We start from the raw sequence: 26454 nt of genomic DNA on the forward strand, positions 1-26454 counted from the left end.
GAAATGATTGTTGAGGTAGCCCAAGACTAACCCTATTTTATTGAATTTCGTAGTGCTTCGGAAACAAAGCTCACTATTAATTTCAGTCACTAAATTAACTTTCAATTTTCCGGTTTTATTAATTCTTTTGCTAAATTAACTCAGAGTGTAGCGAAATTTATTACTTCTGACAAACTTTCAGTTTTCACACTACACGTGTCAACCTTAAGTTGCCACGCTTCTAGTGCTAATTATATGTGCAATGACCTTTCTTTTTCAGTTATTGTAGTAGTTGTCAATAGGAGTGGCGACCGTAATTTTCCCCAAATCTCAAATATATAATTAACGCCAATTAATTGTTAACGTGACGACCGCACATTTACTTTCTTTATTAATTTTACCCTTTTCTCAAAATTAATTTCCACCAATTTCATTTGCATTTTTCCTTTCGTTTAGATGTAACCCTTTCCTCCCTCTTTACCGACAGATTAACTTCGGTGACGATTGCTTTTCCCAAATTCCCATTAGGTACACGTGGTTTAATTTTTCACTGTCATTAAGGTCAATAAGTGAGGGGGAGGTTACAGAGTGTCTCATAGTTTGTCAGTAGAACAGGTCAGTGACTATTCACGTCATTCGTCTTTGAAGACGCTCATTGTTCCCTGCTTCCCTCTCCACAAGGTATTGAATATATCACTTGAAAAGAGAGAGGAAGTTGAGTTTTCTCTAACGAAATTTTTGGATCACATGCTAAATTCCAGGAAGAGGATAATTTTTTAATACTTCGGTCATAACGCGTTTTCTCAGAATATGTTAAAGCATTCTGCGGAAGTTCTGTAAACTGTTCTATTTCCTTTTTTGTAGGTATGACCTACAGTCAACAATAATATCTCTGCTCAAGCGACTTATGGTCAGGAACGGGGATAATTCAGTCGCAAACCATGTACAGAACTTGACAGCGATTATTTTGGGCACTTGGGCGTTATTGGGTTATAGCGTTTGCACTAACTGCTGGCTGTCACATTTGCAGTGAAACGATTATTGAATTAGGGAAATACCCCTTGATCTTCTTATGTGACGGATCATTAGAAGACAGAAGTCAGCATTCAGACTTTAGCGTTCCTATTCTGTATTTCGGCTTCTCTCTCGTCCACAGTATATGCCCACTGATTTTCGTACCACTGCTATCATTAAAACACCATCAAAATATGTTATGGTTTATGCAGAGCAGGTGATGTAATACTGTCCACCTATGGTAGTTATTTAAAGCTTTCGCCTCTTCTTGCTGGTAGTAGTGCGTGTCTTAATTGAGACCTGCCTATTTGCAGAAATATGCTTTGGTTTGCAGCTATTGTACTGTATTTTCCGTTGCCAGAAGATACTTGATATTGTTGGTATACTAAGGGAATCGTCTAGCTCGTTTAAATATTCTCTTGGTATGCATTTTACCGGAGAGTGGTCGACTAATCATTCAAACATAAATATTAACTGCTGAGCGCCAAATTATTTTGTTCTGAATACAAGCAGGGAGTTTAGTGAGTTTAGTTCCTCTACAGTATCTGAGACCGTGCTGCCATGAGAATCGATTCACAAAACTTGAATTGTAACAAAAATACACTTCATTGCTATGGTTTTGATTAGTGAAGATAAAACGAGAAGGACTCGCAAGTGTTATAATTGGAGATGCAAACAACGTACCAACCGTCTCCTTTTTGTGGTAACGAAAGCAAACATAATTCGATAGTCATGAATGAGTAACCTCAGTACGCATGGGTTTCACAGTGACGTCATCCAGCCAGTGAGAAGCCGTCCACTGCTTATTAAAAAAAAAAAAAAAAAAAAAAAAAAAAAGCGGAAGCCTCACCGGTCCACGACAGTCAGTTTTACCCCTGACGAAGATGACGGAGGTAGTCATCGAAAGCTTGGGATTTTATCCAAATTTGACGCGGCAAGTAAACCGCGAACTTTTTATGCAAGGACTCCGTCGCGAAAGACTTCGTAGTCATGAATGAGTAATGATCATAGTGTTATAACGCTATTATAATCTAATGATCTGTTACATAATGGCGTTCCTTCTGTAAAGCTGTTTCCCCATAATCTTCCCTTTCGGCTATAAAACTTTCAGCCGGGGTTTAGATTTGCCAGGTCTTTCTATACGGCCTTTGGCGAGAGGAATCTCTTTTTAATTCAAGGGCTCGATGTTTGCGCGGATTATCTTCAAGTCCTTGTCTCTGAGTTTTCACGAACTACTGCAGGAGGCGCCTGTGAGCCGCAGTCCCTTCCTGCTCCTCACCAACTGACTACGGAGGTTTTCGCGAGTTCTGCATGCGCTAGCTCAAGGGAGACAACTTCGTCCGCCCAAACCACACCCGCCATGATACTCGGTGCAGTGACCAAATTCTCGCGTTCCTACACTGTGGCAGATTTTCATCGCCTTCTTGACGATTTCTTCTAATGCTGGTTAAACTTTGGGTGGTAAGACACCGCTTTAATCACAAGCACTTCTCTGTGGGCGCCTCCTTACATTTGATTCAGCGAAATGCTTCACTTTCTCTCACCCATGGGCTCCACAAGAAATGAAGAATGCGAAGATAAAAGTAGAACCTTGATTAAATTTTATTAATAATCATGTTAATCGTCGAACAGTGGGTTACAATACGAGTAATCATCGAAAAGACGCTTCTCGTCTGTTAAGCTCTTGACAAGTAACCAAAAGTAGTTAGTTTCTGAGGCTATGATTTTTATTTTGACACTGTATTCAATTGTGGCTTATATAATTGAAAATTTATTTAAATTGAGGATATAACATAGCTACCAGTTAGGTCCTAGCCTCTCAACTGGACGTCATGTAAGTGTGTCGCATGTTATTTAAATGTAGCTACCAAAGTAGTTTCTGATTTGTCCACATGTTGCTGAGAGGAGCCAATTTTAAACCATCCCACAGAATAAAATGGAATCGAACCTTGGAGAGCGTTAAACACTAAACCACAGAGCGAATGAAACTGGACGTGAATTCAGTTCCGGGTATATTTAAAATGATGTTGGCCATACGATCATGTCTTATCGTGTGAGAAGAAAATAATAAGTTGCCAATTGGCTCGGCACTTTCAGCGCCTGTAGTGACTTTGGGATATTTCGACAAATCACATAAGTGTCGTCATCTGGAGATCATATCGAAAAATCTCTACGTTTTAGCGACAGCTACAGTTGAACACCCGAGACATTCAGCAACAGTTATTAAGTAGATGAAGCTTAAAACAGCACAAAATTCATTATGTTCTCATTTACCTTACTGATGTCGATAGGAATTCAAATTCTACGACTTACGTTTCAGATCCTGTTCCGGATAAAAGGAGGAAGATTATTCTTAACACACTCCGGAATTAAACTGCTTAGCAGCATTAATCTGGATTGACAAAAGAGAGAATATGAAACTGAAAGTAGAAAAAAACATTTTCACTACTTCGCTTCCTCTGGGTAATTTGAACAATCAGTGTTACATGCATTTTCTTCTTTCTTCTTTATTTATTTACGTGGATAATCGTACCAGGGAAGACTGTCTACTATCATCCGCTACGCCTTACATGATATACAAGTTTTTTTACTTTATGTAGCGAAAGAAAAGTTAGGATGAAACATAGAACTAGTACATAGCGTACATCCTTCGACAATCATAAAGAAAATTATGTATTTCTATTTCACAGGCAGATAACATAAATATATGAACAAAAAAAGTAGTAGGAATCGTATAAACGCAGTCATTCAGCAGACTTCAGACTACAATGGTAATCATGGTTGTGTCGTAAATGCTGTCAACACATTTACGCTGCCGCGTTCCTGCGGCACGCTACGAGTTCAGTTGATCCTGCAGAAGGAAATCTATGCACCTCAAAACAGCAGACCTCTCTGGCGAATACAAGTAACCGTCACGCTCAATCCAATGAACTTTTCACTCTAAATGTGAAATTTCACGCAGTATGCCCACGGAACACTGTCGCACCGACCAGTTGGATCCAAAGCACTTTTAATATTAAAGACGTGTCTTATTCTACAGAACCAGATTTACTGTTCTATGAGAGAGGGACTACCTTATAAAAACAACGAAAAAAAATTCGTCTTTCAAATTTATAGATTTATGAAAATCGCTTTTTCACACATTTTTTGCTTGAAATAATGGAACAAAAACAAGACGTATGGCTATATACCAGATGTATAAGGACGATAACACACTGATTCGACGTTATTCTCTGTCAAATAATTGTTTTACGTGCGGTGTGACAAATGGAATTGTCGTGATGAACAATGACGTGACGTTTTGGTTGTTATTCCTGTTTCATTGAAGACATTGAAAAAAATTATGTATCGTAGAAAATTACCTGTTTTTCAGTTTCCTAAAACAGTGGACGCTTCATTGACAGTGTTACCAAAGAAATAAGTGATGATTTTTCTTGGAAGTTAGCCACCAGCGAACCACTTCTAAAATTTCTAACCTGCCTGCACGATTACGTGATGTAAAATTTCGCTCTCCGATTTGTAGAATGCCACTTTTCTTTCCCCTGATGATGAAAGCCTTCTAAATAATCCCCACGAGGATGTCTGAACGGGAAACTAATTTACCTCTCGAACATATACCTGAAGAGCATATCATTATGATTTAACCATAAAGTAGAGGTGTCTGCCTACGAGAAAAATAACGGCTGTGGTTTTCCGTTACTTATTTATACCTGTTCGCAGTACGAATACAAGGTCATTTTGTTCGATGTTATACAGCCAGATCAGTCATCCAGACTGTTGCCCCTGAAAATACTTGAGAGGCTGATGCTCCTCTTCAGGAACCGCACGTTTGTCTTGCCTCTCAGTACATACCTCCCCGCTGTGGTTGAACCTACAGTATAGCTATCTGTATTGCTGAGGCAAGGACCCAACCCACCGACGGCAAAGTCCATGGTTCATATGTATGTTATTCGTTTTATCGGTTTGTATTAACAAGACAGTGAAACACAAAGAATAACCAGTACTGCAGAGACGACAGCACCGCCCTATCCCAGCTGACTGCAGAAGCGCCGCTCAGTCGCTGCTGGAGTTCTCACTGTTGTTCGTGATTTAGTGTTCCTGTTAATACATAATGATAAAACGAATAACTTGTTAGACTAATTGGGAATCGTTGTACCGAATTGCTACCTAAAATTTCCACTTAAAAGTAGTTTTGTTTGTAATCAGAAACATAACGAGCCGTTCCGTCGAAGCTGGGAATAGTGTGAAACACGTGAGCAGGATTTGTTTGGGCTGATTCCAGGTACACGTTGTAAAAACAAAACTGGAAACATCTTGCGGAACATCAGAGAAAACATGCGTGACGAGTCATAGCTTCATGAGGTCATGGCGAAAAGCAACAGACAAATCTTTGTGTCAGTGACGGTGTGGTTTTTACCCCAGAATAGGTATTGGAAACTAAAACCAACAAAAGCAAAATTCAGACAATCAACGCACTTATGTTCATAAAATATCGTTGCTTCTTTGCCTCTGAGTGCTATGTGATACTATTACGAATTTGTTAATGGCACATATTAGCAATTGCTAGCGCTCGCTTGTAGAAACTTAAACGGTAGATGTCGCCTTTTTCGTTTTCGGTGTAATTTATGGTCACGCAGCAGTGTTACATTGCCACTCTATGAGAATTTCTGTGATAATAAGTGAACGTCACAACGTTTAGACAGTATTTTTTTTTAAATTCATCACTGCCTAACAGAGTAAAGATGGTAAGCCGAAATTTTCGGGCACCCTGTAGGGAATAATTTAATGTTCAAAGAAAGAATTTGTATATTATCATAGTCGAACACCAACTTTCATAATTTAAAGGATTCAATTTTTTGAAAACATTTTTATGTCAGAAATGCAGAACATCATCACGGAAATTCAACCAATTCTGTGATGATAGGTACTTTCCTCCGCGGTCATTAAACATTTTGATTGTAAAGATCCGTAAGGGGCTCCGGAAAGGCTCAAAATCATGAAAAGTTCAATTTTTACTTTTTGCGTTTTCTGAATCTGCAGACTATTACCTTTTAATAGATATATAATTTATTCAATTCCGAAGACTACAACTATTTTTAAATATTTTTTTTGAAATGTGTTCTACATGGGCGTGACCCACTGTGGCGCTGTTAAACTGCTGTCAAATGGTGTTATTATTAAAGTCCCTGTTCATCAGGTACATTTTAGTGATGTGAGATAAAGTATGTGTTGTGGCTAACCTGTGATGGTTCAATATATATCGCTGGTGTGATTGCCGATTGTTTCATGTTTATTTACTCTGTCGTTATCTCGAGAATATTCGTAATTAATTCTGTTTCTTGAGTCTCTGTTTTGTTGAAGTATAATAATGAGTAAAAGTAAAGTTATTAGAAATCCTCTGAAGGCTTCTAAGGAAAGGAGAAATGTTGGAAAGCCAAAGGTATGTGTTATTACTGTAAACAATAAAGACGATAACCAAGTGAGTGAACCTAACCTCTCAAGTACACCTGCCCATAGCAGTCAAAGTGGGAAAGAAAATACTTCACAGAAGAAGCTTGGTTCAATGAGTGAAAACTATGAATGTTTTATGAGCGAATCGGATGTGAATTAAATATTTGATATGTCGGTTCTCAAAGGAATTTTTTCAAACTGTGTAAGATGTATTTATTGTAGTGAAGTTGGTCTGGAACTCTCCATAATAAAGCACGTAGGACTTGCTAGTGAAATACAATTGAAATGTGATAAGTGTTCATACATGACCACCTTTTGGAACAGTGTTGTAGTAACTGCAACTGAAGAAAATAGTAGCAAAATCTACGAACACAACAACGAGCGATGCTTGCTTTAGACAAGGAACGCCTTCGGGCTGCAGACAGGGCTGTAAAGAGTCTAGAAATACAAGCAAGAGTAAACAGGAGGAGGAACAAGAGGAAGCTGGAGGAGGAGTTTGCAGAGGATGAAGATAATCCATCCTATGGACCTGGAATGCACTAAAAAGTTAATCCAATCTTTGTCGCTCGATTCCCAAAACTTTTATTTTCTTATACTAATTACATGTTTTCTTAGGATCTTCCAAACATATTTGTTTCAAACTTTCAGTAAATGTTACACAGTACCTTCTGCATAATTTAACACAGCCTTTTTCCAAAAAACTGTATATTTTTGAATATATAAATAAAAAATTGCAAAAAAAGTTGTGAATTTTCATTACAATTGAAAAAAAAATCATCTTTAATAAGTGAACCAAAATTTTGTAAAATCCCTGTGTTAAGTTGTAGCCCATATTCCAATAAATAATCTGTAAAAAGTTCAACTTCCTACCTCAAATACTTTGTGAGGAAAGATGTAATTTATAAGCGTTATTTTAACATTGCAAGTATAGGGCGTTCCGGAGCCCCTTAAGGGGGGTAGGACGTCAAACGGGACGACTTGGAGCAGGAGAGGCACCAGAGGAATTTTTAATTTACACTGTGTATACTTTTACGAATAAATTCATAAAACTTTGTCAAAACGGCCATAAAGGATTCAGGATTTACACCCATAGCAGTGGAATTTCAAAAATATAAAGACAATAATTTTTTTTACATTTGAAATTTGACCTTTCTTCACTTACCGTTGGCTGCATTTGTTGCTATAGGTACACTTTTCTTCATAAGTAAGGGTGATTCTTCGATGAATTTTGCACAGCATACAAACCGTAATTACAGGTGTATGAAACTCTAGAATTTTCCAAATCTATTGAAAACTGTGGTAAACATTGAGATAATTAACGATAAAATTTGAGTTTTTTGTAAACATGAAGTTTAAAATGTAACAGCACGTTCATTTTTTCACAAATTAAATAATTTCTAGAGTTTCATACACCTGTAAGTATGGTTTGTATGCTGTGCAAAATTCATCAAATAATCTCTCTTACTTATGAAGAAACGTCTACCTACAGCAACAAACGTAACAAATAGTAAGTGAAAAAATGATGAACTTTCACATGTAAAACAAATTTAATTTTGTTATGTTTTTGAACGTCCACTGCTATGAGTGTGAATCCTAAATCCTTCCTGGTCACGCTGACAAACTTTTATGAATTTATTCGTAAAAGTATAGACAGTGGGAATTAAAAAGTCCTGTGGTGTCTCTCCTGCTCCAAGACAGCCCGTTTGACGTCCTACCCCCCTTAAGCGTTCAACAGTTAGTAATTTATAACGGTTTGAGTGATATTATTCATTTATAGTGGCGGCGAAATTTCCAGTAAATATTATAATATACGTGGTGTTAAGGTCTCATTTCAGCCTTTGCCATTGTGTTTAGAGCCACAGTCTGTAATTTAGTCGAATCTCGATCAGGAAACTTTGAGATGATGAATATGCTGGCGAGCTGTCGTCCTGGTAAAATCATTGAAACCGTGCGTTGGTAAGTACGGGCTCAACCGAGGTTTAGCCCTGGCGAGGGAGGCACCGAGCTGCGGCAGGCGCCTGGGCCGGCCGCAGCAGCCGCCAACAGCGCAGCCGCCGCTAGGCGGGCTCCGCGGCCGGCCCAGACGCTTCTCCCTGGCGCTGAGGGCACATTTCGGACCATGGGAGTTGCGACTGTGGCTCTAAATGTGGTGGCCTCCGCAAAATGACAAACGATACCTACTAAATAAAACTTTCAGGTTAACTAGTAATAAACAGATTCGTCGTATCCCAAAACCACACACATCAACGTGACCACGGCACTGAGCTGCGTGCAATGAGACCTAACATCACGTACGTTATAAAATCTGAAATTGCACCGTCACTATAAGTGAACAATATCGCTCAAACCACTATAAATCACCAACTGCTGAACGCTTCAAGCGATCTTTACAATCAAGGTGTGTGATAATAAAGGACACTACCTGTCATCACAGAAAGACACCCATCTTTATATTGTTTATTTACTGAATGACACTTTTTATTTCTTTTTAATTATTTAAACAGGCAACGGCCTTGCCGCAGTGGATACACCGGTTCCCGTGAGATCACCGTAGTTAAGCGCTGTTTGGCGTGGCCGGCACTTGGATGGGTGACCATCCAGCCGCCATGCGCTGTTGCCATTTTTCGGGGTGCACTCAGCCTCGTGATGCCAAATGAGGAGATACTCGACCGAATAGTAACGGCTTCGGTCAAGAATACCATCATAAAGACCGGGAGAGCGGTGTGCTGACCCCACGCCCCCCCTAACCGCATCCTCCACTGAGGATGACACGGCGGTCGAATGGTCCCGGAAGGCCACTCGTGGCCTGAAGACGGAGTGCTTTTTAATTATTTGAACGTGATAGGATATCATGTTTTCCACACTTACGCGCGAAGTGAGCGCAGCGTCACTTTCCTTGTACTTTCCCATATGTAACAATGTATCGTATATATAGTTTACTAAATGCTTTCTTGCTTATGTAATTAAATGTTTATTTGACCAATAATAAATGTACATGTCACTTCTAATGGTAACTTGAATGTGATATCTGATACCGTGGTTAAAGACACTCCAATTAACCCACCTTTTCTGTTTATTACATATTCACAAAAATTTATTTGCCAGTTGTACTGAGCACATGCGTGAAAATTTCATGCTTTGATTAACTGTGCATAAACTATTAGTTTTAGGACATAGTTCATGGTTTGAGGGAGACTAGAAGAGAACGACGTTCCCTTTAACCCGCATGTTTTATTTGTAAGTCATACATATTTTAAATAGTGGTCCAATTTATTTACTTTGTGTTCGTTGTCAGATTTGGCGAACTAACTGCCGGCCGCTGGTGGCCGAGCGGATCTGGCGCTATAGTCTGGAACCGCGCGACCGCTACGGTCGCAGGTTCGAATCCTGCCTCGGGCATGGATGTGTGTGTTGTCCTTAGGTTAGTTAGGTTTAAGTAGTTCTAAGTTCTAGGGGACTTATGACCTCAGCAGTTGAGTCCCATAGTGCTCAGAGCCATTTTTTGGCGAACTAACTGAAGTCTCATAAGGGCGAACAAGCAGCCGCTCCCAGTCATTCTGCGTCAGATAGTCACTGAGGTAACTTACACATTGGAGAGATGTTACCGTGATTAAGAACTCGAAAAGTGATAGATTTTGGGTGGCAAGTGGCTGCGCGAATACTTGAACATTCGTTCATAATTAGAAGAATGGGCCGAATGGCACTTAGAAGCTGTCATCCAATTGGAACTTTTCGTGAGGTTGGGTGATGGACAGCTTCGAACTCTGATTTAGTTCTGCTGCATTTTGGAATTATTACTGGTTGACCTATTGGAATCTACAAATGTTTACACGAGTTTTGATACACTAATCGCTAACAGAATTTTATTTAACTGTGAAGTGGCAATTACTTTGGGAATAATTTAACGGAATGTGACTATTATTCGAGCGCCAAAGATTTTTAATTAGTATTTACGGAATATGCTCCCGCTTACATACCCAAACAAGCAATCTTTACTGCTACTGATTATTATTGTTATTTTATTTCATGGACCACTGTTTTAGTTATTTATGTGTTTCATCTTACTAATTGAATAAATCATCAATATCTTCAATCTCCATCCCTTGGTATTGCCTACAAACGATTTTTCTAAAGAATACTACCCTTTTTATAATTTTTAATATTTTATCTATTTCAACATGTACTTTGTTTAAATTCACATAACTTTGCAATGCATGGATAATTTAGAATGAAGGATTACAAGTTAAATTACTTCCATAGCTAGTTTAACAGCTGACCATGGAAGTAGACGTTGAGCGACTCGACCTTCCAACGACATAGAGCTAACAACTCAAATAGAGTCATGTATTTTCCAAAATGTGTGTGTGTGTGTGTGTGAGTGTATGTGTGTGTGAGTGTGAGTGTGAGTGTGTGTGTGTGTGTGTGTGTGTGTGTGTGTGTGTGTGTGTGTGAGAGAGAGAGAGAGAGAGAGAGAGAGAGACAGATGTGTATCATCACATTTTTATATAGCAAAAGAAGCAAAAGATTTTCTCAGCTAGATAGTGATTCGGAGACCCGAAAGTAGTATCACACATCTGTAAAGTTCAAAACGACCGAATTTATAGTGCCAAGAGCGATATTTTGGATGAATAATTAGAAATACTATTAAAGAAGGTTTCGTGAAAACGGGAAACATATTTCATAGCGAAATCTCCCAATCTATATACCCGAAGCAACCTCCAATGTCAGGTAAATACAGTGCTACAAAGAAATCAATTATTTATGATTCCTGTGCCAAATCGTATAACATACGCGGTTCATACAAATGCTAGATGAAGAGAAATTGAAAAACTAATTTTTACACATTAGGGAGATGCGAATATTTCTCTCAGCAAAGCTTGAAACCCACCTGTTAGAGATGTTGTAACAAGACGCTATAGTCATTACATACTTCAAAATGAGAACGTGTACTCATTTTTATTGTTGAGTAGGGACTCAACGCACAAAAGAAAGTGAAACACCTGGCTTCATGTTAGTCCGCAGCTCGTGGTCGTGCGGTAGCGTTCTCGCTTCCCGCGCCCGGGTTCCCGGGTTCGATTCCCGGCGGGGTTAGGGATTTTCTCTGCCTCGTGGTGACTGGGTGTTGTGTGATGTCCTTAGGGTAGTTAGGTTTAAGTAGTTCTAAGTTCTAGGGGACTGATGACCATAGATGTTAAGTCCCATAGTGCTCAAAGCCATCTGAACCATTTTTTTAGCTTCATGTTACGTGTGAAGTTCAATAGTGTTATCGCGGTGAAGTATTGTCTCTCCAAGCAGAGATAAAATTACACTGTTCTCAGGAACTCAGAATTCACATATGGTGTGGTACACTACCACTTAATACGTACAATGTTCCACTAAAAGCGTCTACCAACAGGATATCAATGTGGTACTGCTTTCAGCCAGCACTGAATATTATTTCATTGAAAACATACCGTAGATTCTTCGATGTCTGAAGATAAAAGTCTTACTCACATGGAAACATGTAAGTAGGCCTACTATATGAAACAAAGATAAATGCTAATAATATCCCTAAATTAGAACTGATGTTGCAGTTCGGCAGTCATAACTGGATACTATACCCATTCAGTGAAACGAATAATTGATAGATCGCAAATATTGTAATATCGAGATAGCGTTACACAGTTCGCGACTGTATTCCTTTTTTGGGTAACAAGTAGCCTACAGTCGGTGATTACCCTATCCAGAGCTCGCAATGCACGCGGCAACTGTCCGTCACATATTTAAAAGTTTTTTTCGGGTGATCTGTTTTCAATTACAAACGGAAAACGTTCTTTGTGCGCAATCCACAAGCTTCGTATCTTCTGTGAAAATTACTCGACGTTACAGATGAACGTTCTCTTGTAAAAAATCTAGGTCCCATTTAATTTAAAGACTTTTCCACGGGCTGCTCATATTACCGGGGACGTATCACCGATTGATGTGTTCCATGAATTCCATGAGAAATGAAATGTAGATTTTTCCCCCCTTCATCTTATTGCTGTCTCCCTAGACGTTCAGAGAGAGTGAGGAGGAAGAAGAAGTCATTTCTCACCTGACGGCTTTCATAAAAATGCCAATCTCCGCAATGCGTTGATCTGTTCCGCTCTCTATCATTTGCCGACCGCCAAGGCGCGCCTGCAGCGTATCAGGACTTCCGGAGCTACCACGCCTCTCTCCAGGGACGAAGGCGAAATGAAATTTTGCTAATGCCCTCTGATTTACTGTTATCCTTTAAAACCACTAATAAATGAGGTAAGAGGACTGTCCTCATTGACGCATAAATTCTTGAAATAAGGTCTATCGCGAAGGTTCGCATGAATTCTTATTCAATAAGTCATGACATTGCGCAGTGAAACCAAAGATGTTAAATTCACTATGTTTAAGAGAATGTATTCGGGAAATATTTATCATTCTCCAAGTATTATTCACTGGGACTTTAAACTAAAGTGACAAGTACGCTATTTCACATAATAATAGTTAGCTGATGCGATGTAGCCGTAGCAACACAGCGACGTCCCTAAATTCCCGAATGTGTTTCTATTTACGGATAAATGTGATGGTAAATGGTCGTTCCTGTGGTTTTCAGTACGAAGACAAGTTTAATGCTGCCCTCCATGCTACTTTATCATGTGCAAGTCTCTTCATCTCCGAATAGCTGTTGCAACCTACATCCATTCCAATCTGCTTACTGTGTACATGTCTTGGTTTCACTCTAAGATTTTTACCCTCCACACTTCTCTCCAGCACTAAACTGTTGATGCCTTGATGTCTCAGAATGTGTCCTTTTAGCCAAGTGTTGCCTCAAATCTCTTGTCTCCCCAATTGTGTTCAGTATCTACTCATTAGCTACTCAAGTAGCTACGTGATCTACCCATCTAACCCTCATTCTTCTGTAGCACCAGAATTCAAAAGCTTGTGTTCTCCTTTTGTCTAAACTATTTATTGCCCATGTTTCAGTTGCATGTAGGGCTGCATTCCACACAAATACCTTCAGAAAAGATTCCTGCCATTGCCAGTCTACATCATATGCCGAGTCTGTTTCATCATCAGTTATTTTGCTTCCCAAATAGGAAAACTCATATATTACTTTAAGTGCCTCGTTTCCTTAATTTAATTCCCTCATCATCACCTGATTTAATTTGACTGCATTCCGTTATCCTTTATTTATGTTCACCTTATGTTCACCTTTCCAGACTGTCCATTCCGTTTAACTGCTCTTCCAAGTTCTTTGCTGTCTTTGACAGAATTATCATGTCATGGGCAAAAACCTAGAAAGTTTTTATTTCTTCTCCCTGAACTTTAATTCCTTCTCTAATTTTTTCTTTGGTTTCCTTTACTGCTGTACAGGTTGAATAATATCAGGGATACGCTACAACCTTGTCTCTCTCCTTTCTCAACCAATGCTTCCTTTTCATATCCCTCTATTCTTATAACTGTCGTCTGCTTTCTGTACACGTTTTAAATAGCCTTTAGCTCCCTGTAATTTACCCCTGCTATCTTCAGAATTTCAAAGAGAGTATTCCAGTTAATATTACCAAATCCTTTCTGTAAGCTTACAAATACTGTAAACGTAGGTTTGCTTTTCCACAACCTATAATCTAAGAGAAGTCGTAGGGTTAATATAGACACGCGTGGTCCTACATTTCTCCAAAGCCCAAACTTATCTTCACCGAAGTCGGCTTCTACCAGTTTTTCCATGCTTCCGTAAAGAATTCATGTTAGTATTTTGCAGCCACGACTTATTAAACCAACAGCTCGGTAACATTCTCGTCTTTCAGCACCCGCTTTCTTTAGAATTTTGATTATTACATTCTTCTTGAGGTCTGATGGTATTGCACACCAGATGGGGTAGTTTTGTCATGGCTGTTTTTTTCGCGTAGAAATCGTGTGCGTAGTACCTTCTTTCGATCGCGATTTCTGTTAATAATCTAATGACAAAATTTCTGTCTTTCTAATTCTGTCGCAAACCTTATTCAAATTTCCTACTGCTTCATTCACATCTCTTCCTCTGCCCATATATCTGGCCTCATCCACTTGCCCGACCTCATTCTCCGATTACGTCTCTTCATGGGCTGCAATGAAGAAAGAAAATGAAAAAGAATGAAAGGATAAAGAAAAGAAAAAAATAGAAAGCAAAACAAAAAAAGAAAATTGATTTATCGATTAATTAACGCGATATCCCGTGAGCTGATTTCAACAATTATAGAGCTCTCGAGATTCAAACTCAACCATTACGCAAATGGAGCATTTCTACAAGATTACACATAGTCTCAGATCATCCACCGACAGTTAAAGCAAATAAATAGCATCTTAGTGTAATGTCTAAAAATTTATACTTGATAGCAAATAGTACTTAACAACATTTCTTTGGTTTCATTTGGAGTTTTATAAACCGCACTTGTAGTTTGGTTTCTCTATATTTAATCTCTACATAAACCTTTCTTCCTTTTCTGTCTGTTTCGTTTCTTCTAACTGGTATTTCAAATATACAAAGATGAGCCATTCTATTAGTAAACCACCTGAAATATAGGTCAGTAGACTGACCTGTCATTTACTCTACCTGACGGCGTGTGCTTTTGTTCCATTTGACTGATGAAATCTTCCATTTGTAAGGTATGCGACCATCCAGATTTGGCGTGTATTAATTCCATAGAAACGTCTTGACAGCTAAAAGCTTTATTTATGACGCGTTTCGAGTAATCATCTTCAGATAAAATATGCATAGGAAAGCTCCTACAAGTGAGTAATACAAGAAAAACGTACAATCTCGCGTGCAATTGCCGTTAGGCGTATTTCCGAAAGACGTTATTTGGAGAAATCGCATGTCTGACATTGTACGTTTTTCATGTATTACTTACTCGCTTTAGCTTTCCTAGCCATATTTTATCTAATTATGATCACGCGAAACGCAGCGTAAACGAAGTTTTTGTCGATCATGACGTTTCCATGCAGTCAATGCATGCCGTGTGTGTATTTGTGTTGTACCAGCACATCATCGTATTCGTTTCTCATGTCACCTCATTTTGATGCCTTACATTTTATGTTAGAGCTGTAACACTCATAGTAGCTACAGTGGAAGTAATTTTCATTCTCACTAAGGAAACACGATAATGAATCCAAAACATTATGACCTTCGCGAAACTGAATGCCGCTGATGGTGTTGCGGACACGTGACACAAGAAAGACTGATCAGCAAAAATGAATGTTGCGCCACCAAGGTCGCCGGACCTTATACCCTTCAGATTTTTGCGTGTGGGGACTGTTGAAAGGCAAAGTCGATAAAGAAAAGAAAAGGTAAAACACAGGAAATGAATTCGGTGTTCGAATTATGACTAGTGCTGCCCTCGTAAAAGATCGCCCAGGACCTCATCTACACGATGTGTTGCCAAGAGACTTCGAAAATACATGGAAGTCGGAGGTGGAATTCATGAAAATTAACTTTCCACATAATCTTTTCTCTTTGCGTCACACTGTGTAATTGTTTGGGTTAAATTCTAGCGGTTGGATGTCTGAAACCAATAACAATCGCACACACGTTGTATGAATTGTTTTACTCGAATTAGTCTACACTGACACCACCTAAAATATTAACTGTCTCTCCTACAACACCCACTGTAACGCAAACTAACCGTAACATTCACTGATTAAGCGTGCAACATTGCTAGTGATTGGTGGAAAGTGGAACAAGCGGTGATCATTTGCCAAGTTAAATGAACTGAGAGAAGCTGATGGTCTTACGTCCTCATCGGGCGTGAATTTTGGAGGCCGCCTCTGTCAGAACTGCGGAAAATTGTAGGCGAACATCAGTGCTTGCCTTCCCTTACATTTGCATGGGTTGTTGCTGACCATTTGCGCGGGTAATGGATAGGCTTAGAGACACTGATAAAAGTTGCTTCATATAGATCGCACCTGAAGTGGCAGTATTTTTGTCTGGTAGAAAAAAAAGGGATGCCTTAAAGGTAAACTTCTTTACTATTTAGTTTTTGGGAAACGATGAGGCAAATGTCGTAGGGACCGAGGGAAAAATGCTACTTTCGGTGCAACAAAAATTCCTCTTTAAAAGACAGACAGAAAAGTGGTGATGCACATGTCTCAATCGTTATTACGTCTTTCCCACCAAAATGTTTGATATACGAACGTATTCGCCTTCTTTTAACACGGAACATTCTGAATAATTTTGTCATACTCTCTTTGAAGTTTAGCCTTCACACTCAGCATCTCCCTCTCACTGACTCTGTCTATATATGTATCTCTCCAACTCTCTTCATTTCTCCCACACTATGCCATGAATGCATTAATTACGCGAATAAATTTTACAGCACTTTTTAAATTAAACTCGAGTGTCACCTATGAGTAGAGTAGTACCTGTACGTCATTGTAACTAAAATACGTCGGCAGTGGAATGAATTCGAACCTAGTCTGATAAATAAAATGGAAATTTAAAGGAATGTGCTCCCTGCCGTCGTTGGATAAGCAGCTGCCAGCAGGAAGTCGTATACTCCTAGCTCACTTATTTGTTACATAGTTTCGTACAGGAGGTGTAATTTAGAATTTTAGTTACTGTAATCGTAAATTCAGGCAGATTGTAGCGCAGTCATTAGGCATTTGTACAGGTTAGTTCATATATTCCTTGCGTGTTTCCCTTGCGTTATCTAGGCACGGACTCGTGTTTCAGTATCTGTTGTTCAACATCGATTAGAATGGACAGGGCCTGTGATTGCTGTGTTCGGATGAGGGCTGTGTTGGCATCCCCTCACTCACAGCTGCAGGCGGCGCTGACTTCGGTCGCGCAGCTTGAGGCTGTTGCCAATGGGCACCACTGTGGGGAGCCGGACTTGGGTATCACAGGGATGTCAACCTCGTCCCGTCTGTCCCCAGATCGGTCTGCCGCTGTGGTTGTCCCGGTTGCTGCCAGCAGTGGGGCTGAGCCCTCACCTGTGGTTGATTGGGAGGTCGTTCCAAGGCGTGGCAGGCAGCGAAAGACGTCCCCGGAGGCTGATCAGAAAGCCCCCCCCCCCCCCCCTCAGTGCGTCTGACAAACAGGTTTCAGGTACTGTCTCTGCCTGAACCAGATGCAGCTGCCTGCCCTGTTTCAGAGGATGATTCTCAGCCTTCAAGGTCTGGGCAATCGCAGAGGGTGGGCTTATTGGTAGTTGGGAGCTCCAATGTTAGGCGCGTAATGGGGCCCCTTAGAGATATGGCGGCTATGGAGGGGAAGAAATCCAGTGTGCACTCCGTGTGCATTCCGGGTGGAGTCATTCCTGATGTGGACAGGGCCCTTCTGGATGCCATGAAGAGGACAGGGTGCAGCAAGCTGCAGGTGGTGGCACATGTCGGCACTAATGATGTGTGTCGCTTTGGATCTGAGGAAATTCTCTTTGGATTCCAGCGGCTATCTGATTTGGTGAAGGCTGCCGGTCTTGCTTATGAGACGAAGGCAGAGCTCACCATCTGCAGCATCGTTGACAGAACCGACTGTGGACCTTTGGTGCAGAGCCGGGTGGTGGGTCTGAATCAGAGGCTCAGACGGTTTTGCGACCGTGTTGGCTGCAGATTCCTTGACTTGCGCCATAGGGTGGTGGGGTTTCGGGTTCCGCTGAATAGGTCAGGAGTTCACTACACTCATCTGGCGGCTACACGGGTAGCGGAGGCTGTGTGGCGTGGACTGGGCGTTTTTTTAGGTTATAAGGCCTCGGGAAAGTACGGGGTGGGCTGCAATTTCAAAGGGTGCATGGCAAATACAGGACGTGCTTGGATCAAGGAACAGTCGGAATTGTAGTTGTCAATTGTTGTAGTTGTGCTGGGAAAGTCCCTGAGCTTCAAGCGCTAATAGGTACAGGAAGCTGGCTAGAGCCTGAAATAAGTTCTGCAGAAATTTTTACGAAGTCTCAGACGGTGTTCAGGAAAGATAGATTAGGCAGAATTGGTGGTGGAGTGTTTGTGTCTGTCAGTAGTGGTTTATCTTGTAGTGAAGTCGAAGTAGATACTTCGTGCGAATTGGTATGGGTGGAGGTTATATTTAACAGCCGAACTAAGATAATAATTGGCTCCTTCTACCGACCCCCAGACTCCGATGATATAGTTGTTGAACAGTTCAGAGAAAATTTGAGTCTCGTAACAAATAAATACCCCACTCATACGGTTATAGTTGGTGGGGACTTCAACCTTCCCTCGATATGTTGGCAAAAATACTTGTTCAAAACCGGTGGTAGGCAGAAAACATCTTCCGAGATTGTCCTAAATGCTTTCTCCGAAAATTATTTCAAGTAGTTAGTCCACGAACCCACGCGAATTGTAAATTGTTGCGAAAACACACTTGACCTCTTAGCCGTAAACAATCCAGAGCTAATAGAGAGCATCATGACTGATACAGGGATTAGTGATCACAAGGTCGTTGTAGCTAGGCTCAATAGCGTTTCTTCCAAATCCACCAGAAACAAACGCAAAATAATTTTATTTAAAAAAGCGGATAAAGTGTCACTAGAAGCCTTCCTAAGAGACAATCTCCATTCCTTCCGAACTGACTATGCAAATGTAGACGAGATGTGGCTCAAATTCAAAGATATAGTAACAACAGCAATTGAGAGATTCATACCTCATAAATTGGTAAGAGATGGAACTGATCCCCCGTGGTACACAAAACGGGTTCGAACGCTGTTGCAGAGGCAACGGAAAAAGCATGCGAAGTTCAGAAGAACGCGAAATCCCTAAGATTGGCTAAAATTTACAGACGCGCGAAATTTGACACGGACTTCAATGCGAGATGTATTTAATAGGTTCCACAACGAAACATTGTCTCGAAATTTCGTAGAAAATCCGAAGAAATTCTGGTCGTATGTAAAGTACACAAGCGGCAAGACGCAGTCAATACCTTCTCTGTGCAGTGCCGATGGTACTGTTACCGACGATTGTGCCGCTAAAGCGGAGTTATTGAACGCAGTTTTCCGAAATTCCTCCACCAGGGAAGACGAATGGAATATTCCAGAATTTGAAACACGAACAGCTGCTAGCATGGGTTTCTTAGAAGTAGATACCTTAGGGGTTGCGAATCAACTCAAATCGCTTGATACGGGCAAGTCTTCAGGTCCAGATTGTATACCGATAGGTTCCTTTCAGATTACGCTGATACAGTAGCTCCTTACTTAGCAATCATATACAACCGCTTGCTCACCGATAGATCTGTACCTACAGATTGGAAATTGCGCAGGTCGCACCAGTGTTTAAGAAGGGTAGTAGGAGTAATCCATCGAACTACAGGCCTGTATCATTGACGTTGGTTTTCAGTAGGGTTTTGGAGCATATACTGTATTCAAACATTATGAATCACCTCGAAGGAAACGATCTATTGATACGTAATCAGCATGGTTTCAGAAAACATCGTTCTTGTGCAACGCAGCTAGCTCTTTATTCGCACAAAGCAATGGCCGCTATCGACAGGGGATCTCAAGTTGATTCCGTAATTCTAGATTTCCGGAAAGCTTTTGACACCGTACCTCACAAGCAGCTTCTAATCAAGCTGCGAGCCTATGGGGTATCGTCTCAGTTGTGCGACTGGATTCATGATTTCCTGGCAGGAAGGTCGCAGTTCGTAGTAGTAATAGACGGCAAATTATCGAGTAAAACTGAAGTGATATCAGGCGCTCCCCAGGGAATCGTCCTGGGACCTCCGCTGTTCCTGATCTATTTAAATGACCTGGGTGACAATCTGAGCAGTTCTCTTAGGTTGTTCGCAGATGATGCTGTAATTTACCGTCTAGTAAGGTCATCCGAAGAACAGTATCAGTTGCAAAGCGATTTAGAAAAGATTACTGTATGGTGTGGCAGGTGGTAGTTGACGCTAAATAACGAAAAGTGTGAGGTGATCCACATGAGTTCCAAAAGAAATCCGTTGGATTTCGATTACTCGATAAATAGTACAATTCTCAAGGCTGTCAATTCAACTAAGTACCTGGGTGTTAAAATTACGAACAACTTCAGTTGAAAAGACCACATAGATAATATTGTGGGGAAGGCGAGTCAAAGTTTGCGTTTCATTGGCAGGACACTTAGAAGATGCAACAAGTCCACTAAAGAGACAGCTTACGCTACACTCGTTCGTCCTCTGTTAGAATATTGCTGCGGAGTGTGGGATCCTTACCAGGTGAGATTGACGGAAGATATCGAAAGGGTGCAAAAAAGGGCAGCTCGTTTTGTATTATCACGTAATAGGGGAGAGAGTGTGGCAGATATGATACGCGAGTTGGGACAGAAGTCATTAAAGCAAAGACGTTTCTCGTCGCGGCGAGATCTATTTACGAAATTTCAGTCCCCAACTTTCTCTTCCGAATGCGAAAATATTTTGTTGAGCCCAGCCTACATAGGTAGGAATGATCATCAAAATAAAAGAAGGGAAGTCAGAGCTCGAACAGAAAGGTTTAGGTGTTCTTTTTTCCCGCGCGCTGTTCGGGAGGGGAATTGTAGGGAGATAGTATGATTGTGGTTCGATGAACCCTCTGCCAAGCGCTTAAATGTGAATTGCGGAATAATCTTGTAGATGCAGATGTAGGAAGGAAAAGACTATGTGCACCAAAATCACTTCTATGAATTATAAGTGAACTGAAAGTTTAGTTGAATATTCTTTATTACGAAAAACAAGCCTGAGTACTTTCTTTATTAATTCATAAATACTTTGAAGCCATCAGTACGCAGTTCATTCTGTCGCTGAGAAAAAATTAGCTACACATTAATATTTCTACGAGCACTCTCTAAATTATTCTCAGATTTAGTATTTTTCAGTAATTATGTTTTTACCAGTCAGATGCGTTCCACTGAGGATTAGCGAGTTCAGATTCACAAATTAATTCCACGCTACAGGAACAGTTCGCTAGCACCATCGCTACGTGTCAAAATGAAAAAGAAAGAAGTCAAATAAGAAATGAGTAACGGTTCCGGTGCAGGCAAGAATAATGTCTGACGGGGCCCCACATATGAGCGATATCGATGCAGTTGATCGCTCGCCTCGAGCACGCGACAAACAAGGGATTCGCCAAGCTGTTTCAACCACTATTACGAACGCCACTGTATCGAGGAGTTCTGCTACTCAAAATGAAGTGTTACGTTTGACAGCAGTCGCAGTTGATCTCTGTGCACCACAAACACTTGCCGAAAATAGATTTAAAGAAACGGTAATCGTAATGTATTAAACATTTTTTGAAATGACATTCTTATCAATTGTAGGTTATTTGACGGAACATATTGCACACACGGTTGAAAATCAGGGATTTTGACAACGTGGGGTCGATACCACTGGCAGAATTCCACGGGGAAAGCTGTTACCTTATAGGTCTCGTACCTCCTGAGGACTGGGAGTGTGTCCATCCCATTTAGGACGTTCCACACACTGGAGCTCAAGATATTTAGTTCTTTGGCTATGGATCGTATGCTGGTGTTGGAACTGTGCTTAGTTCGCTGGAACACAGCTTCCTCAAAACTAACCAGTTCGTACATTTCGGGGTATACCCGCACCCCTTGGGCCATGTCTAAAGGATTCTGTATGAGGAAGGAGGCCATAGAGTCTTAAAAATGTGACATGATTTGGTAACCTCCTCCCTGAAAATCGTACTGAATACAGTTGCTTTGCTGTTAAGTAGTTGCGTCGTGCCTCCCCATAAATGAGACGCATGTCAGTCTACTCGGTTAGAGAGTAATTAGGTGTCAGGAACCTGTGAACATCTGCAGAAACGTTCAAGTAAACGCAACGTAACATAAGCAATAAAAACGTATTTGTTTATCCATGGACGTGGATACTGCTAGCGATAATGAAAACTGACCCTAGCAGTATGATGCTGTTGCGTTGAAAATCGGATTCCAGTGTCAAGGTATGCGCACAAAGCAGTTAGAACAGCTGTGACTATACCGAAGGGAAGCCCAGCAGAAAACCCTTCAAGGAACCTTAGCGGGGAAGCGGTACACCTCTGACATTTTTGTCACACAACGAAAGTTTTATTCCGTCTAATAACTGTATAAATTTCCATACTTCTCTTTTTTTTTTTTTTGAATGAAGATAACGTTAATTATTGGGATAAGGAAGAAAAATTAAGATTGCTGTTCAACTCCCCGTCGACACTGGTTTTTTCAGAGACAGAGGACAAGCTCTAAGTGAAAAAAGGTGAGATTGTAAATCAGTCATTCCACTTCAAAGAAACTGTAAATCAGTCATTCCACTTCAAAGAAACACTTCCGGTGGATTGGCGAAACCATAGGACACCTGGTTGACTCGAAAAGATTTAAATTATTTTCCTCTTGAATGCGAACTCACTATCGTCTTATTTAGCCACATTGGAAGGTTTCAGTCTTGCATTCAATTATACTGAGATCTTAAGTTTCTCGACCAGTAACTAGAAGGCTCCAACTAATTTACAAAACAATTTATTTGAGAAGTAGAAGAAAGCGTTCCTGTGTTAAAACTGCGTTTGATGAGGAAATTTAAAAGGATTTGTTGCATCATAAATGGAAATATTTAATTTGCACTTGACACATAAGCTAAATAGATTAACTAGAGAAATTTCTATTAAATTAAAAATGAAATACATGGAGTAAAAAGAGCCACCAGTTGCGGAAGGTGATAGTCAAAAGCTCTTGAACTACTTTTCAACGCACATAAATGGGCCTTCTTCAGAAGTCTTATTAAAATAATTAAAAAGCAGCTTAAGGAATCCGACGTATTTAACTGAACTTTTGGCTATTGTTAATCTCTGCCTATTTCAACCTCGTACATAAGACCAAAGCACTTACATGTTAACAAAACTTACGTGTTAATGCGTGGGATGCATTAACTCATGTACGACACATTATATCTCCTAAAGACAAATCCTTCTCTCAGGGTTAAAAGTAGAAATGACAGAAAATATCAACAGCCGTTTTGTCACTAAACCAGAGACAACATGACGCAATTATCTGTTAAAATGAATTTTTATAGGTAGACGCATTAGCATGCGCTCTCCTCAGTATAATGAAGGTTGTTAAAGCCCACTCGCCAGAGGTAACTGGTAGGCTATGCAACAAAGTACGGTGATAAGCAGTCTGCTGAGCTTGTCAGATTAGGAGCTCTTCAAGAAAGAAGACTCTACATAACGCCAATTACTATTATTACTGAGCAAATGTTATTAATAATGCTCTTGATTAGGCGATGGTTTACGCAAAATTTATATTTATTAATTTCAATGGTGAAGTTATAACCTACCCAGACAGCTGCTCGAGTTACCATGCCATTTCCGTGATTCGGGTAGGCGCACTGGCCCCGGATCGAATCCGCACGGCGGATTAACGGCGAGGGCTGGTGTATCAGCCACGCTGGATGTGGTTCTCAGGCTGTTTCTTACGCCCGACTATCTGAATAACGGGCTGGTACCCACGTTATACCTCAGTTAAACGAATCACAAACACTTAGAAAAGTTCCAAGACTTTCACGTGGAATAGTACTCTCCACAGACAGTTTGGTTACATAAATTAGATTGTGGGTGAGGGGTCGACATATAACGTATCTGGCCATCCTCTTTCCGAAAATTAGCGTGCTAACCCCGTGAAGAGATGGTGTGAAGGTCCGGAAATAGATTTATCAAGTTACACATTTTCAAATGTGGCACACTACCTTATTTGTTGTAAACATGTATCTGATATTTTTATGATAAACAGTTTCTCATATTACGACTTCCTAATTCAACAGTAATAAACTAACTATTATCATACCAAACAGATCTTATTTGAACTTCTTTTCTTCAATTTCATCTTCTACGCTAGATATCAGGTGCCTTATTTCATGTCGAAGGACAACTAAGAAGGAGAGAGTTGAAATAGCACTATAGACGATGATATTTTAATCTAAGATGGCATAGAAACGGTTTGCATCTGCGAAATTGACTCTGATAATTTCTAGGAAATTAACATAAATAGCAAGCCTAGTCTCTTATTAGTGGTATAAACGACAAGAGTGACACATAATACTACGTGGAACCAGAAGAAAATTGTCTATGAACAATACTAAACTACCTTAGTGTGTGCAGAAGAGTGCAAACCGGTCTAAAAACAGAAGAAAACCGAGTAGTTTGGTAAAGGTGACTAATGAAACGTTAAGATAAATACGCTTCTGTCAGAAATATATGTCCACATAAAGAGAAGGTCGTTTGTATCGTAGTGTGTCGACCGTATCCGGTCAAAAAGAACGCCAGGCAAGAGTGTTTTGCGTCGCGAAGGAAAACACAGCCGACAGGCGTTGCGAAGAAGTGACAGCTGGGCGCGGTATAGCAGGAGACTGTGCTGCAACATGCTAGCAGAAGGATGTGGGAGCCTTTCCTCACTTGTCAGCACTGGAGTCTTTAGAGTACATGCCTTAAGACCTAAGTAAACATAGTCTGGAGCGTATATGTACTCGGCCATCCGTGTAGTAAAATATTGTCATCTCAGTATCACAGCCTACACCACAATCCTGTGACCCCTGGAGCGACATCCTGGCACTCAGTATCGAGTCCATTGTTTGACAGGCCAGGGCAGCCTGCCCTGAGTCACGAGAAGCAGCCACCGGTGGAGCAGAGAGCTACCTGCTCGCTGGATGGAGGTCACTGCCGCCTCCACGGTAATGTCAGCTGTGCTGCCACACTGTCATCATGGCCACAACCACAGATGTCACTGACAGCAGAATTCCAGTGACGACATGCCATGCCCTGAACTTTATGCTGTCAGCAATGCCGGACAGTCATTGTTTCGCATGAGAGCCAACAGGCCACTTCCACCAACCTGTTCCTGATGTACTGCGGCTGAGGGCCAGAATAAAACAGTCAATTAAACAACTACTGTCGTCCTGACATCTCATTTCACTCTCCATAGGTGACAATCCATGGGTCATCAAGGTGTGTGGCAATGTCGAATGGAGGAAAACATGGGAAGTACTAAAACTGACACAGGGTCTGACGTCCCCTGACATTCTACTGAATGGATCTGCGTAGCTGTGTGAATGTCAGTAACCTCACCTAACAGTGAAATAAATACACTGGTATGTAAAACCAAGGACGAAAGTAACTTTCACACGATATGTCACTGTCAAGTAACATAGCTCATGGAACTTTGGCAATAAATAGAAAGAACTACTACAGTGTACCTCAGAAAGTAACTGGAAAGAAATACCCAGTGAGACAAACAGAAATGACATTTTCATTCAAAGACAATAATTCCGCTAACATCGAGATTCTTGATAGTCCAATGTACAAAAGGTCGAATATGTCTCTCAGCAGGGTGTGTGTGATCACAGCTAACAGCAATGCATGTTGGCACGGAGTTCTTGTGGTAAGGCGCTCCATTCCTCTGCAAGCACAGTTGACAGTTGCTGGATGGCCATTGGTGCAAGTGGATCTGCTGCAATACGTCTTACCAAATTATCACATACGTGCTAGATGGAATTTAACTCAGAGGAATGGGCAGGCCAGTCCATTCGCTGAATGACTCCTCCACCTGCACTTTTCAATGCGATCGCGCATTCTCGTTCATAAAAACGAAGTCAGGGCCAAATTCATCCCTGAAGAAATGTACATGGGGAACGATTACAATGCAACAACAATGTGACCGGTGAGTCTACTGCGTTCCAAGATTTGAGGTCAGTATGCCAACATAGCATTATGCCTCCAAACACGACAGCACCTGGACCGTGGAAACGATCATTCTGCACAGTTCCGAGCTTACCCTCTCATGGCCAGAGATGAAAACATGTAATGCACCCAGAAATTTCTTGAAAATTACGGTTTTGATAGCTCACATGTTATGGTGTTGGCAGGCATAATCTTGTGTGGGCAAGAGGTACATTCGGCCCTGACCTCATTTTTGTGGATTATAGCGCTACACCGCGTGGAACAGCGCAGGTAGAGAAGCACTTGCAAGGAGAGGACATTCGACGAATAGACTACCATTCCCGTGACCCCGTCATAAATGCCATCGAGAATGTGTGGGATGCGTTGGGAGGGA

Source organism: Schistocerca serialis, chromosome 2, assembly GCF_023864345.2.
Source record: "Schistocerca serialis cubense isolate TAMUIC-IGC-003099 chromosome 2, iqSchSeri2.2, whole genome shotgun sequence".
NCBI classification, from domain to species: Eukaryota; Metazoa; Arthropoda; class Insecta; order Orthoptera; family Acrididae; genus Schistocerca; species Schistocerca serialis.